Raw genomic sequence first — 14,962 nt, 5'->3', positions numbered from 1 at the left:
AGCTCATATTCTCCTGGGAGGGAATACTAAATAAGTGAACAGAGGCCAGAACCCTCATTAATAAATGCTAGAGGAGAATAAACAGGGTATGGGGAATTTGAGCCACTTAAGAAATCAGGGAAGGCTTTTCTGAGGAGGTGGCATGGCAACTGAAACCTAAAGGAGAAGACAGAGTCAGCCTTGCAGTGGGGGTGGGGGGAACTGGGGGAAGAGTTGTCCAGACAGCGGCAGTGGCAAGTGCAAAGGCCCTGTAGCAAGGCTCAGCTCATGGGGCTGCCACCTAGACCACTCACAGGCGAAGATGAACAGTGCAAGGCAGGATCCTAAGAAGCAGAAAGAAAGCCCCTGGGGCTGGAGCTCAGTGGCCGAGGGGTCATGCTTGTGGGCAGAGTACGACATTGGACTAGGTGGTGGCTTTAGGGAAACCACAGGGGACTGGGAGGGGTGGGGGGAGCCTTGGGTTCAGTGAACATCACTGGGCACCAAGCACAGGCCATGCTCACAGCTAGATGTGTAGAATATGACCCATGCAGTTCTCCCCTGCATTTCACCGCCTCTACCTTTCTCCTGAGTCACCACTACCCCCTGCCTACCTACCATCCCCTCAACGGGGAGACTGAGGCTCCCTAAACTGTATCTGCACCCAACCTCCCATCCTTTCCTCCTACCCTTGGGTAGCAAGAGTGGAGGCGTCCTCTCCTCCAGACCAAAGCACTCCCCTCACCATGTCCCGGGTCCAAACCTTTAGCCTACTCCGGGACCTGGCATTGGACTGTGGCTCATTCCCTCTCTCTCACTCTCTCATCCTCTCCCTCCCTCTTCCCTTCCCTCCAGTATTCCTCCCCTCCCTCTCTCTTTCTTTTCCTCCCTCCTGAGTCTTCAACTTCTCCCATTTACAGGATCCTTTCCCCTATATTTAATTATCTTAAATGTCCCTCACCTAGACAGACAAAAACAATTACAAAATCACCTCACTTTAGTTTCCACTCTATTTTCAAACTTCTTGGCAATACTGTCTACCCCTGTCTCTACTTCTTTTCTCCCACTTAGTTCCAGCCCTGCCTGTGCCCCCTCCATGCCAGGGAAATAAGCCTGCCCTGGAAAGCTATTGCTACCAGGGCACATTCACCCCTCTTCCATCCGGGTTACAATGCCCCATGCCATTTGAATCTATTACGTACCCCAGAAAAGCCATGATTTAATCCTGATGCCATCTTGTGGGAGCAGCCGTTTCTTTTCATCCTAATTCAATATTGTAGGGTGGAAACTTTTTTTTTTATCTCCACGGAGATGTGAAGCGCCCAATTGTGGGCGTGGCCTTTTGGTTAGATGGAGATGTGACTCCACCCATTCGAGGTGAGTCTTGATTAGTTTACTAGACTCCTTTAAAAGGGAAACATTCTGGAGAAACCTCAGGTGCAGATGCTTGGAGAAGAGTTACTTCAGAGCTGACAGAGATGTGAATGTTTGAAGATGCTTGGAGTGCCGACAGAGAGAGCAGGTGCCTAGACACAAGTAGAGCCCAGCATACATTTCCATGTGCCTTCCCATGACGTGCTAAGCAAGCCAGAACCCAGAGGAGCTAAGTGAAGGCCCACAGATGCTTAGAGAGGAAACCACTGGCATCAGAACCTGGAAGCAACGAACCGGAAACAAGGACCAGCAGATGCCAGCCACGTGTCTTCCCAGATCACCATTCCTTGAGCCAAGGTATCTTTCTCTGGATACCTTAATTTGGACATATTTATGCCTTAGAACTGTAAACTTATAACTTTTCAAGTTTCCTTTCTAAAAACCATTCCATATCTGGTGTATTGCATTCCAACAGCATTAGCAAACTAATACACCCCCTCTCTGTAGCCAGTATCTCTAAAGATTAGACTCATCATAATGTATTACACTTGTTTCTTTATTTGTCCCTCCTGCCCTCCACACACTCCTGTGGATGCCATGAGGATAGGGACTGCCTGCTTTTTGGTCATCCATGGATCTTGCTAGTTTTGTACCGCACACTGGAAAGTACACAAAAAGTGCTTGCCAAATGAATTAGCAGAAGGCATGCTTACTGCTTTAAGGGCTTGCCTTTTATTGGAAGAGAAAAACCATAAAAACATTATAAAGCTGAGACATAAAGTGTGGAGGGGTGAACCTGAGAAGTACAGAGAAGTCTCGGGGGCTAAGCTAGACTCTGCCTGGAAGTGACATCCTACTTCCTCTGTGAAGCCGCCTGTGGGTGGCAGTACACCAAGCCGTAATGTAAACGTGGCTGTGTCTGTGCAAATAAACATACACTCAACAGTTATATATGACCCCAGGGAGAGAAACTGCCGAAGGCACAGCCCACCAGGCAGCCCCAGCACCGACGGGTGCACTCGGGCCATCTTCTTCTCAGGGGAAGTCCAGGGCCTGCTTTTATATAAAATAAAGGCATGTCACAGGCAGGGGAGCTGCTTTCAAGTCCCGATCTGCCTGGCGCTGCCCTCCTTAGATGTGTGATCTTAATTCTCTGTGCTTCAGTCCCCTCACCTGCAAAGTGGGAAAAGTAGTACCCTTTACCTCATGGGATGACTGTGAAGATTAAATGGATTCATGTTGGTGATTTAGGTCGGCACATAGCACAGTGCCTGGCTCATGGAAAGATCTAGAATGCACCAAGGGTTAACTTTTCCTGTGGATGATTTGTGCAGTCATCCTTTCTGAGCCATAGCTACCCTTTAGTACATGAACAAACCCTCTCCACAGGATTTGCAAATTGCAGCCTGGGTGGCTCCCTGGGAGGTGGGTCAGTGGTAGGGAGGGGAGCTGTGCAATCATTAGGAGGGATCGGGGACAGATGCCCTAAGGAGGTTTAGCAATCAAAATACAGGGAGTCCAGTTAAATTTTAATGTCAGATAAACAAATAACTTTTTTAGTGTAAGTATGTCTTGTTCAATATTTGGAACATATTTTCAGTAAAAAATTATTTGTTGTTTATCTGACATTAAAACGTGGCGAGGCCTCCTGCGTTTGCTCTGGCAGCCCGAAGAGGTTTACTCGGCCAACACCCTCTGACCGGAAGCCCACAGTGTGCGGAGGGAGGACGGGGCAGGACAGGAGCCTGGATCCAGAACCCACTGGCCGGTCCCAGCGTCTGCGAACCCCGCCCCCGGGTCCCCACGCCTGGCCAGCGCTCCTGACCGCGTCCCCGCCTCCCCCGTGTCCAGCACCGCATGGCCCAGAGCAGGCGCTAGGAAGAGCGTGTCTCGACTGACTGCGGCTCCCATGGGCCTGAGCCTGGGGTGTGATCTGAGGGGCATCAGGAGGCTCCCTCCCCCAGTAGCCCTCCCTCACATTTCCTTCAAGATCACTCCTTTTGGTGAGGCTGTTGTCCCCGGTTCCTCGAAGGAGCAGCCCTGGGGGAAGGGGCCGCACCAAGCCCCCATCAGCCTTTCACGCAGGGGCAGGCTCTGAGCACCATGGGGTCAGGATGCCCGGATTTGAATCCCAGCTCCACTCCCAAGTCAGGCTTTTCTCCTCCCCGTGTTTTTCCCACCTCCATTTCAGCCCGGCAGCTGCCGGGTTCTTTGCACGCGGAAGTTGCTCAGAGGCAGCCAGGCCTCCTGCCTGGGTGAAAGACTGAACACCCCGAAGCACTTGCCTCAAAGGCTCCGAGGCGCTGAGAGAAAGGAGGAAAGGGTTTCCTCCGAATGGACTGGGGACGAGGGAGGATCCGGGAACTATTTGGTGAAAGCAAACGGGGAAGATAGTGAGAGCTTAGAGGGGCTTCCTGGCTTCTTCCCGAAGGGGCCTGAGAGGGGCGTGGCCTGGAGGAACTGCGGGGGCTGGGAGCGGGGTCAGCGCAGACACGCGGGACGGCCACCACCGCCGACAGTGTTCACGGGCCGCTCTGTGCCAGGCTCGGCTCTGCAAGCTTGCCAAGGTTCATTCACTGAGCTCCTTCCTTCTTCCACATGAGAAAGCTGAGGAGCCACCGGGAGGTCTTCTGTGAAGCTCAGCTTGGGTGAGGACTGGGTGAGAGGAGAGAGGCCTTTATCGTGACTGAGAATAAATGTCCCTCAAACTGGAGGGGATGGCGACTCAAGGTCAAATTTGAGTTGATCTAAAGAAACAAAAAATAAATCTGATATTGGACTTGATATTGGACTGAAATGCAAGCTCTCTGAACACATGTGCTATCGCTATTAGGGAATTTGGCACCGGTTTGCCCTAGCCTGAGCAGCTTGTGGCTAGGAACCCCTAGGCAAGTGTCCTGGGGGCTGGAAGGGGTTTTTGCTTGATTTTGTCCGTGCTGTCCATCAGAGCATCCCTGGGGGACGCTGGGGTTGGGAGAAGGTGGCAGCTGCCTGCGCCCAGAGTGAGTGAGCTGGCACCCTATGCTGGCCCCAAACACCGCCTCGGCTCCCCGGAGGGGGTGGGGGGGCTCTGAGCAGGTCTGAGCGCAGCATCTCCGAGGGCCACTCGGGGCGACGTTGGCCTGCGGGACCCAGTGCCAGCCTGGGGACCCTCCACCTGAGAACCCCCGAGGACGTTTAAAAAAAAGTACGGATGCTGAAGAGTCCGATACGATGGGTCTGAGGTGGAGCCCCAGGAATTTACGTTTTGTAAAAAGCACCCACGGTTGGTGCTGATGAGCAATTGGGTTTGAGATCTCCAGTGGGAGGCTCACCTTCTACCCACTCAGCTGCTCTCCGCTGTCCCTCCCCACCCCCACCCCCTTACTGCAAATCCACCGGCCTCTGCTTGAACCGCCCCTGTGACAGGGGCCTCGGTGCCGCCCAAGCACGTCCCGTCACTTGTTCTGAATGCTTGAAAGTCCTTTCTTCTACGGATTCGATGTCTTCACCGGCCTGCATTCTGCCTCCCCACGCTGGGCAGAACCTGCCTTCCCCAGCACCTCCTCCCCGGGGCCGGCTGCTCAGCTCTGAGGACCAGCGGGCCACCTCCCCTTCCTGAAGCTGCCCGCATGCAAGACCCCCTTCTTCCCTCCTCATGGCACGAGCCTCCTGGATAGGCTGCCTCTGTGCTGCTCGCTGGGCATATATCCCTGTGAAATACGCTGCCAAACCTGACCAGAACCTCCAAAAGGTCTACTCAGAAGAGACAGAGCTCTCCTTCCCTGTGCAGGCCCTGCCTATCTTGTGACGCATTTTTAGGTCTAAAAGCCAATAAAATGAAAGGAAAACTTAAGCACATAATACTGCTATCCTCATTCTCACCCTAGCCTAATTCCACAATTGCTTTAGCTTTTCTTTTTTTTTTAATTACCTTAGTATTTTTTCTCAGTTGAAACAAGGGTGTGTGTACTGCTTTATACTCTGCCATTTTCATACTTCACCATTTTGCTACATCTCTGCATAGTTTTCCTAAATATCATTTAGTGCCGGAACAGTGCTGCGTGGCCTGCGTTCAAATCCTGCCTCTTCCACCAGCTCACTGCCTGCACCTGGGCACGAGCTATTCCTCCCCATTAGCTAATCCTGTTTTGTCCACTTTATCCATTCTCTTGTTTAATCCTCTGGGCTCTGTGCTTTTAACCATGCTGCATCCTTGGCTCTCAGGACAGTGACAGGATGACATTGTCAATGGGGGACCACAGGAACAGTTATTTAAGATGTTACCTTTTTTTTTTTGGCATAGACAGGCTCTGGAACTCAAACCTGGGTCTTTGGCATGACAGGCAAGAACTCTGCCACTGAGTCACCATTGCACTGCCCTAGATGTTACCTTTTAGACCAGCTTTTGCTAATAACAACTTCCATTTATGGAACTAGGCTACTGTGGGCTAGCCCTGGGCTGGGCATTTGACGTACATTACCCCCAGCAATTCTCAAGGCAACCCTATAAGATATCTATACACAGGTCCACCTTATGGATGAGAAAACTGAAGCTCAGAGAGGTAAAACAAGTTATCTAAGATCACACAGCTGTTGTAGGACAGAGCAGGGATTTAGGCTCAAGTTTGTGTGATTTCTGAGTCTTTACTTATGCACTAAATCTTCATTTCGGGAAATATGATCTGGCTTACTGAGTATTTGAGCCCTTGCACATATGTGCCTCAATGTAATCGGGTTGCCACAAACCTTGCTGATTTTGTGTTTCTCTTCTCCAAGTTTTCTCCCTTATAACTAATGAGAGACCTGTCTTCTCAACCCATTGTGTGGACTGCACAATGAAGGCACAGGCACTGGAGGCCACTTTGCCAAAGAGAGGTAAGGGGCAAGAACCCAGACTCCATCAGAGAGTAAATGGACAGTGGAGGTGAGAATGGAGTCATCAGAGAAAAGATGCCAGTGATGGGCAGGCCCTCTGCAGTTGTTCCTCTAAGCTCCCGGTACCAGAGTCGTGAGTGGAGACAGGAGAGCAGCTCTGGTTCAAACCATCCCACTCTGCACCTTCTCATTCCACCTTTCAGGGGCACCCTTTGGCCAGACTATCCCCAGCCATCTCTGCCCTCACTGCAGGCATGGCTTACACAGTCCTCTCCCCAGCCCCTCCTCACTGTTCTCACCCACGCAATCACGCACACCTCTGAACTCTTGTGCAATTATAATTTCACTAATTCATTTGGCAATTAATCATATTCTGCCTTGTGACATCTCTTCTATTCCGTGTCAAGCTGTTATTTAGAAGTACAATTGTTTAACTTCCCATGAGTAGCATATGGTGGCTTGTTAATCTAGTTGGGTTTTTTGTTGTTTATTTCCTGCCAGTCAATCAAACCAGGAGGAGAAGATTGAGGCCCACTTCTGGTGGGAGGCTAGGGGAGGGCAGAGGACCTCATTCAGGAGATAAGGGGGGCAGAGTGCCAGGAGTCTTTCCTGCAACAAACAGCTCTGTAGAGAGTCAAGCAGCCCATCCTGACCCTCAGCCGCCTTCCCTCTTAATTTCCCCAGTTATGAAACAGCTCTGGAAACAAACCGTCTCAGGAATTTTCCATGCATTTGTACAGTCTCCGTGGCTGGATTGCATTTCCTGTGGGCGAGGACCACTCTTCTATTTTCACCGAGGCTGCCTAACATGATGCGGCAAACTCTGAAACTAGACGGTCCCGGATTTGAGTCTCAGCTCGGCCACTGCCATTTTACCTCTCTCAGCCTCAGTTCCCTCATCTCTAAGATGGGGTAAAAAAATCCCTACCCCGTGAAATTGTTGTGAAAAATTTGAAACAAAGACTTATGCTAGTGCTCTCTGTGTGTATTCTAAAAGCAGCTTACCCCTTTAAATTCATAACTACAGGAAGTGTATTCTTTTATTGTTTTACACAGAGAGATTTAGGGCTGAGGAGCAGAAGAAGCAGGGTAGAGTACCAAGAAGAAAGAGTCCCAGGGGTCTCTGGGAAAGGGCAGTAGAGGACAAAAGTCAGCAGGGCAGGTAGATGGACATAGGAACTGGGTGGGGGATTGTCCTTTGAGTGTTCCCCAGGAGTTCTCCAGACTTCAGGTCCGAGATGGTTAGTAGAGGGGGATAGTAGGGAATGTTCCAGGCTTAAATGAACTCCAAGATCAATGTATTATCTTGCGATGAACTTGGCCAGTGAGGAGAAGCTCAACCAGAAGTGAGGCCATAAAATTCTGAGAAGAGTGAGAGTCAAGATGGCCAGAGAAGGTTTTCTCCATCCCCATTCCTTTTTTGATCCCAGATCCTCCTAAAGCTAAAGACTAGAAGGGACCATTTTATTAAAACTCAACATGAACAAGGAACCAATCCCTCTTTTGGCGTAACCAGGTGAAGGGGGTGCATGAATTAAAAGATCCTTTTTCCCTTGCAAAAGACCCCATTGTTCTCAGACGCTCTCCACAGTATCCCGACCAGCCTGAGATCCTCTTCTGCCTCCTCTACTCTACCCTCAAGAGTACAAGTGCTCCATCCGCCTCCCCCCTGAATGCAGCAACCTAACCAGAGGTGCAGACAGGGGCTGATGACGCATGCTACATGCTGGGCATCTTGGAAAAGCGTTATGAAAGAAAGAGCTATGGAGGGCCAGAGCAGAGGCTAGGAAGAGGGTCTGCGGATGCTCACTGCTTACCAAGGGAATGGCCGTGTGGGACGCACTGAGAGTTCAGGGCCCCATAGGGCTTAGAAACAACTGAACTGACCAGGAAAGCGATTCCTGACCCTCTGGTCCTGTATGCTAGCCACTAGCCATGCATGGCTATTGAACGCTTGAAATGTGGCTTTTCTTAATTGACATGTGCTCTCAGTATAAAATAAATGCCAGATTTTGGAGACTTAATATGATAAAAGAACTTAAAAGATCCTTCTATAAATGTTTGATATTGATTACATGTTGAAATTTTAATAATAAAATATATTATTAAAATTGCTCTCACCCGTTTGTTTCTTACGTTCATTTCTTTTTACTAGAATGCTTACAGTTACACAGGTGGCTCCCATGTTCCTGTTGGGCAGTGCGGCTCAGACACTGTGGACACTGAGTGGTTGACTGGCTGTGGAGCAGGTACTGTGTTCTAGACTTTACTCCATCGCCACCCTGGGTTAGGTGTGCTGGGAAGGGTCAGAGGACAACAGAGGGAGAACAGGGAAGGAGCTGGGGGCAAGCGAGAAGCAGAGAAGAAGGGAGGAGAATGGGGCCAGGACGGACAATCTAGTTCTCCAGCCCACCTGGCTGGCCATCTACAGAATCCAAAGCACTGTTCCAGGAGGTATGGGGTTAAAAAGCTGAGACAAATACCTCTGCTTGTCTTCTAGGGACTGATAAGTCTGGCGGGGGAGGAGGGGATTGAGGCATCACCAAATGGGCATCTGTGAGAAAGTCATCAAAACAACAACATACAACAACAACGGGGCCCTCTGTAACTAAGAAACATGCTAATTGAAAGGCAGCATCTGGAGAAAGCCTGGATTCTGGAATCAGAGGGAGAGCGTGGAAGGATGGCTGCCACGTGTTCAGAGCCGCCTTGTCTCCTCTGATCCTGGAAGAGGATGTTCGGTGTTACCGAGCCCATTTATGGATGCAGAAAACTGAGTCCTAGATGGGTAAAGTAACGTGCCAAGTCCAAGCACCACGATCTCCCAGAAGATGAGTTCTTCTCTGGGCTCTGCTATTTATGAGCTGTGTGATCTTAGGGAAATGGTTGAACTTTCCAGAGCCTGCCTCCCCCTGATTAGGTGAAGGATGAATGGCAAATGCTTTATAAATGTGCCTCTGAGTCTGGCACACAGTAGATGCTCAGCATGCTGACCGCTCCCAAATGTATATCTCTAGCCTGGACCAGTAACTACTCGCCACATGCGCTCGGATGCCCAACAGGCATCCTAAACTCTGTGCATCACCTTAAGCTTAATGTATCCCCAATTCAGCTCCTGCTATTCCCCTCCAAACGTGCTCACCTCTTAGTACCAAGGCCAAAACCATAGAAATATCATTGACTCTTTTCTTTCCAACACCCCTCTATTTGATCTGCCAGGAAATCCCGTGGCTGCTACCTTCAAAATACACCCAGACCTTAAGTGCTGTCACCACAATGGACTGAGCTACCATCAGCTCTCCCCTGGGTTTCTGGCGTAGCCTCTTCCTTCATCTCCCTGCCTCCACCCTTGCCTTCTTGCAGCGAGTACGCCACTCAGCCACCAGAACAAATCCTTTAAAAATATAAAACGGATCATGAGCCTCCTTAAGTAATCCAGCGGCCCCCACTGTACTCAGAGTAATAGCTGAGGTCACGGGATGGTCCAAGGCCTGCATCACCTCTCGTCACCTCTCCAGCCTCCCTGCCTGCTCCTCCCATCCTGGTTTACTCAGCTCCAGGCACTCTGGCCTCGGCGCTGTTCATCAGGCGTGGCTGGCACATACCTGTCTCAGGGCCTTTACCCAGGTGTGGCTGGCACATACCTGTCTCAGGGCCTTTACCCGTGTGTTCTCTCTCTCTCTCAGACTGCTCTTCCTCCAGATACCTGCATGACTTGAATTTTTACCTTCTCCAAGCCATATTTAAACCTGCTCCACCACCCCATGCCCCAGGATTCCCTATCCTCTCTGCCTGTTCTACTTTTCCTCAGAATGCTTAGCCCTTTTAATATATTTTGGATATTATTTACATCCTCCCCTCTTCAGTCTCCCTCCTATAATGGTTAAGAATTTTGTCTGTGTTTTTTTTTTCATTGCCTTATCCATAATTTTTAGCATAGTACCTGGCACAGAGTAGGCATTCAGACCATGCTTGATGAATGAAGGAATGTGGCATGAATGACTGAGCACCTCCCTTCCCCCCAGGCATGCCAGGGAGGGTAAATGGAGCCACAGAAATCCCAGCAATCCTCTACAATGAAAACACAGCTTGCTGCTGTTTAAACCCTGAGGCCTTTCTATCTCATTCCTTATTATAAATATACATCTCTTCCCTTCCAGTACAATCAGTTCAAAATTAACAAGAAAGCATCTCTCCCAAGCCCTCTGTAAGAGCCCAACTGCGTTGGACAAATGTTGCATGGCCGGGTCTCCCCTGAGCTTCAGTCTCTGGGCGCAGAGGCTGGGGAAGGGGGGCTGCACACTTGGCTGAGGCTGGAGAGAGGGGGTGATCTCAGCTGCTCAGTCTGAATGGAAGGGGACTGAGGGCATGGCTAGGGAATTGCCACCCCAACTATAGAACTGTCCTCCTGGATGACTTGGGGCGGGGAGTGTGGGGGGTGGGATGGAGGGACACAAAGCTGTTTTCCCCAGACAGGTAAGGCGGCAACAGATTTGGGACCGTCTGTGCCACTGTGGGGCGTTCTAAGTCAAAGCAGACTCCCAGAACAAGGAAACAGTCCTTCAAAGGAAGCTGAGAGCAAGGGGGAGAAAACACAAACACAGCAGCCAGAAATCTGCTCACACACCCATATTCTTCATTTAACCATAAAAACATATTCCAAACAGGAACCAGAGGCTGTCCTTGGGATGAATGTTAGATGTGTGAATATATATATATATATATATATGTATCCCTGAAATGTCAACTGTCAGACCGCTCAGGAAATGGCTCTGCTTGAACAGACTTTTCTGGACTTTCATTTCATGAATTTTAGAAACAATCACCCTTTTTTTTTTTTTACATGGGCAGGCACCAGGAAACAGCACTTTTATAAGACAAAGCCAACCACAACTGGGGACAGTTGTTCCTGAAGAGCCTCTCCTATTCTTTCTTGTCTTCTGTCTCCCCCTCACACCCACATCCCATCCCTGCTGCGTCTTCCCCACCCTCCCATAGACCACTGTGGCTCTTCTGGAAGCTTGCAGGGCATCTGGGGTATGAGAAGAGATAGGAGAATGTGGGGACAGGCCCACCCTCAGGCACAGTGAAAGAACATAAAAGGTGCAGAGCCCCGGGGGCTGCCACCGGGAAGTCCTAGTTCCCAGAGGGCTGTGGAGCTGTCCTCTAACCATTCCTGGCTACAGTCTTCTCATCTGGATAATGGGAATCATCGCCACCACTACACAGGGTTATGGGTGATGGTGAGACGTCAGGTCCTCGAGACAGCTTTGAGGGCCCTTTACTTCCTAAGCTTGGAGGCAACCCCAGCCAACAACTTGCACCTGGGCCATTTTGCCTGAGAATCACTGCTATTCTCTTGTTTAAAATTTCCATTTCTCAGGCGGGCCACGGTGGCTCAGCAGGCAGAGTTCTCGCCCGCCATGCCGGAGACCCGGGCTGGGTTCCCAGTGCCTGCCCATGTTAAAAAAAAAAAAAAAAAAATTCATTTCTCTTAACTTCCTGAAAAAAAAAAAAAGAGATGGCTTGGAGGCACATAAAGAAGAAGAGAGAGGGAAATAAGACAAAAGAGTTTAGTGTAGTTGAAAGGGAGGGAAGACACAGGGAACAGATGGCCATTAAGAGGCTTCTCTGTACCAGACACTATGTGAGACTGTTTATGAAATCCCCCCTAACCCACCCAACATTCCTGCCAGGAGGCTTAGAATACCTCTTATTACTGAATGGGAAACCAAGGCACAGAGTTGAAGTATTTTGTCCAGAATCACGCTGCTGGAATTCAATCCAGCTCTGTCTCATCTTGGCCCTGCTCCCACATCTAAAATGGAAGGTCATCTGCATAGCTGGACTCTGGTCCCACTTTCTCCACCTCACATCTCTGGGCTTTTGTTCCTTCACTTGTAAAACGAGGGAGGTGGACTAGAAGACCTCATTTCTAAGTCTTTATGATTGGGGTAGATTGTTTTATTGCCAAGGTATTCAATGTCTCTCCTTGCTGAGCCCATCTCTGAACGAAGATTATTCCTCCTGCCCCCCCGAGGACAGGCTTGAACATGTGTCCTACATTCCAACGAAATGTGAGTAGAAGGGATGTGTGCTTCATCCAAGCTGCATAGTCCCAGCCTTTCTTCTTCCTCTGCTTCCGGTGAGCATGTCCAGATGGGGCTGCTTCCCCAGCCTTGGTGCCAGAATGGAGAGGATGTGCAACAGAGCTCCACTGACCTACCATGGGAATGAACGTGAGCAAGGAATAACCCTTTGCCTATTGTAAGCCACCAAGATTTGGGGTCATTTCTTACCAATGCTGAACTTAGCATAAACCGACAAATGCAATGATTAGGGCTGAAAAGAAGAAGAGGAGAAGGAGAAAAGGGAGGATAGCATCTGTCCTAGGTTGCTAGCTGCCAGAATGCGATATACTAGAAACAAAACACCTTTAAAAAGGAGAATTTATTAAGTTGCAGCTATAAGGCTGTGAAAATATCCAAATTAAGGCAAGGCTAAGAAAATGTCCAAATTAAGGCACCAACAAGTGGTTACCCTCGCTCAAGAAAAGGCCGATGAAGTTCAAGTTTTCTCTCTCAACTGGAAAGGCACATGGCGAACATGGCAACATCTGCTAGCTTTCTCTCCAGGCTTCTTGTTTCATGAAGCTCCCCTGGGGACATCTTCCTTCTTCATCTCCAAAGGTCTCTGGCTGTGCGGGCTCTTAAGCTTTTTCCAAAATGCTTCCCTTTTAAAGGGCTACAGTAAGCAACCCCATCTTGAATGGATGGAGACACATCTCCATGGAAACCACCTAATCAAAAGTTACCACCCACAAATGGTTGGGTCACATTTCTAAGGATAATCAAAATGCTCCCACCCAACAATATGATTAAAGGACATGGCTTTTCTGGGGTACACCGTGATTCAAGTGGCCATAATATCTTAGAAACTGACAACTTTTAACTACCTAAGTAAACTTGAAAGCACATTGAGGGAGGGGGAGTATCTGGGCAGTCCTCTGAGATGTAAATGGCCCATTGATTATCTGAATTCCTATTGATCTTACAGAAGATGGCGCCCAAAGAATGTGGGGCAGCATGAAGATAATGAGGGGCACTAACATCTCAGAAACCAAATGCCACTTGGCAAGAGAGTTTGAAATCGGCAAATCACATAAGAAAAGAATAAGGAAATACAGAACAGAAATGAGTACATGAGTATGTTGCAAGGTGTTGGGTTTTTTCCCTAGCAGAAAACAATATTTTTAGGATAGGAGAGATTCTTAAAGCTTGTTTATGAAGTCCTTTTATTTGACAGGTGAGGAAGTTGAGGCTCTGAAAGGTTACACGACTTGTTCAAGGTCACATAGCAAATCAGTGTCAGAGTTTAGACTAGGACCTAGGCCTCATAAGTCCTAGTTTGGTTACACCGCTCTGTTTCCCTGAAGTGATTAACAGGAAAGCTTTTCCAGAGTAAAGCGTAAGCTGTTTGACTTGAAGGATAGCAAGGAAGGTGGGTACTGGTGACTGGGCTTCCTCCAGCCATGGGAAGACATTAGGGAGACAGATAGGCAGCTAGCTCTGTGGACAAGTAAACCTCAAGATGGAACACGTGTGGGCTCCCCGGGAAGAGAAAGGAGGGGAAGATAAACAGCAATTCAGCTATCTTGTGCTGAGGATCTGTAGGTCCCAGGTTTTATATTACCTGTTTTATATATTTTACCTGACCTAGTCTTTATATCAGTCCTAGGACACCTGCATTTTCATTCCCGTTTAATAGATGTGCCAACTGAGGCTCAGAGCATTAAATGATTTACCAAGGACTCACAGCTTACAAGTGGCAAGGCTGGGATTTGAACTCATGTCAGTATGACTCCAAATTTCCATTAAGGGAAGGAAGTTGAAAGAGGGCAGAAGTAGAAGGAAAGCAGGAGGAAGCAGCTACTTATGCCAGGTGTCAGCCTCTATGGCCCTGTCTCCAGGTCTATGGTTGTCAGAGCTTTCAGCCAGCAGCCTGGTGGAGGCCCCCCACCCCTGCCCTGAGCTCACCCCACAGGTTCAAGCCCATGGCTGAAGCTCCCTGGGTTCCCTTTGTCACAGTAGTTGGCACAGGGTGGCCGGAGTCTCCCTAGTGGTGGCCCCCTCCACCTGTCCTTGCATGAGCCAAGGAATGAATCAGCATTGCCAGCTGTTCTTGGCTGCATAGAAACATCCGTGTAGACTCCTGAAGCAACTGGGCCACCTGCTTGTGTAAAACCCCAGCCTACCAGATCCGGTGGTACAGATGTTCCAGCAGGGGCAGGGCTGGGTCAAGGATGGGCTTGAGGGAATCCAGCTTTAGCTAAAATGCACATTTGTGGCTGGGCATTTCCTTCCAAGAAACATAAAAGCAACCATTATTTTCTCTGGTTAAATGGAAGCTGGCCCCAGCAAGAGAGCAATAAGAGTCTGTTATTGACAGCCAGAGAATCTTTCAGGGACAGGAAGTCTGATGATCCAAGACAGATGAAGGCTGTGTTAGCGATTATTGGAATTGCCCCTCCAACCTCTCCATAGGGTCTCCCCACTCTCCTTTCTCTGTCTCAGGAGGGATTTCAACAGCTCCCCCAAACAATTAGCTGGTCTTCCAGGAAGATTCAGCCCCATCCACCCAAATTCCAAGGGGAAGGCAGATATTTATCATTGTGAGAAACATGATGGACTATCTAATGTACATGACTTCAGCTATGAAACTTGGATATGTCATACTTCTGTTTTTCTTCTAT

Source organism: Tamandua tetradactyla, chromosome 4 (assembly GCF_023851605.1).
Source record: "Tamandua tetradactyla isolate mTamTet1 chromosome 4, mTamTet1.pri, whole genome shotgun sequence".
NCBI lineage: Eukaryota > Metazoa > Chordata > Mammalia > Pilosa > Myrmecophagidae > Tamandua > Tamandua tetradactyla.
The sequence above is the reverse complement of the archived record's forward strand: the minus strand, read 5'-3'. Positions refer to the sequence as shown.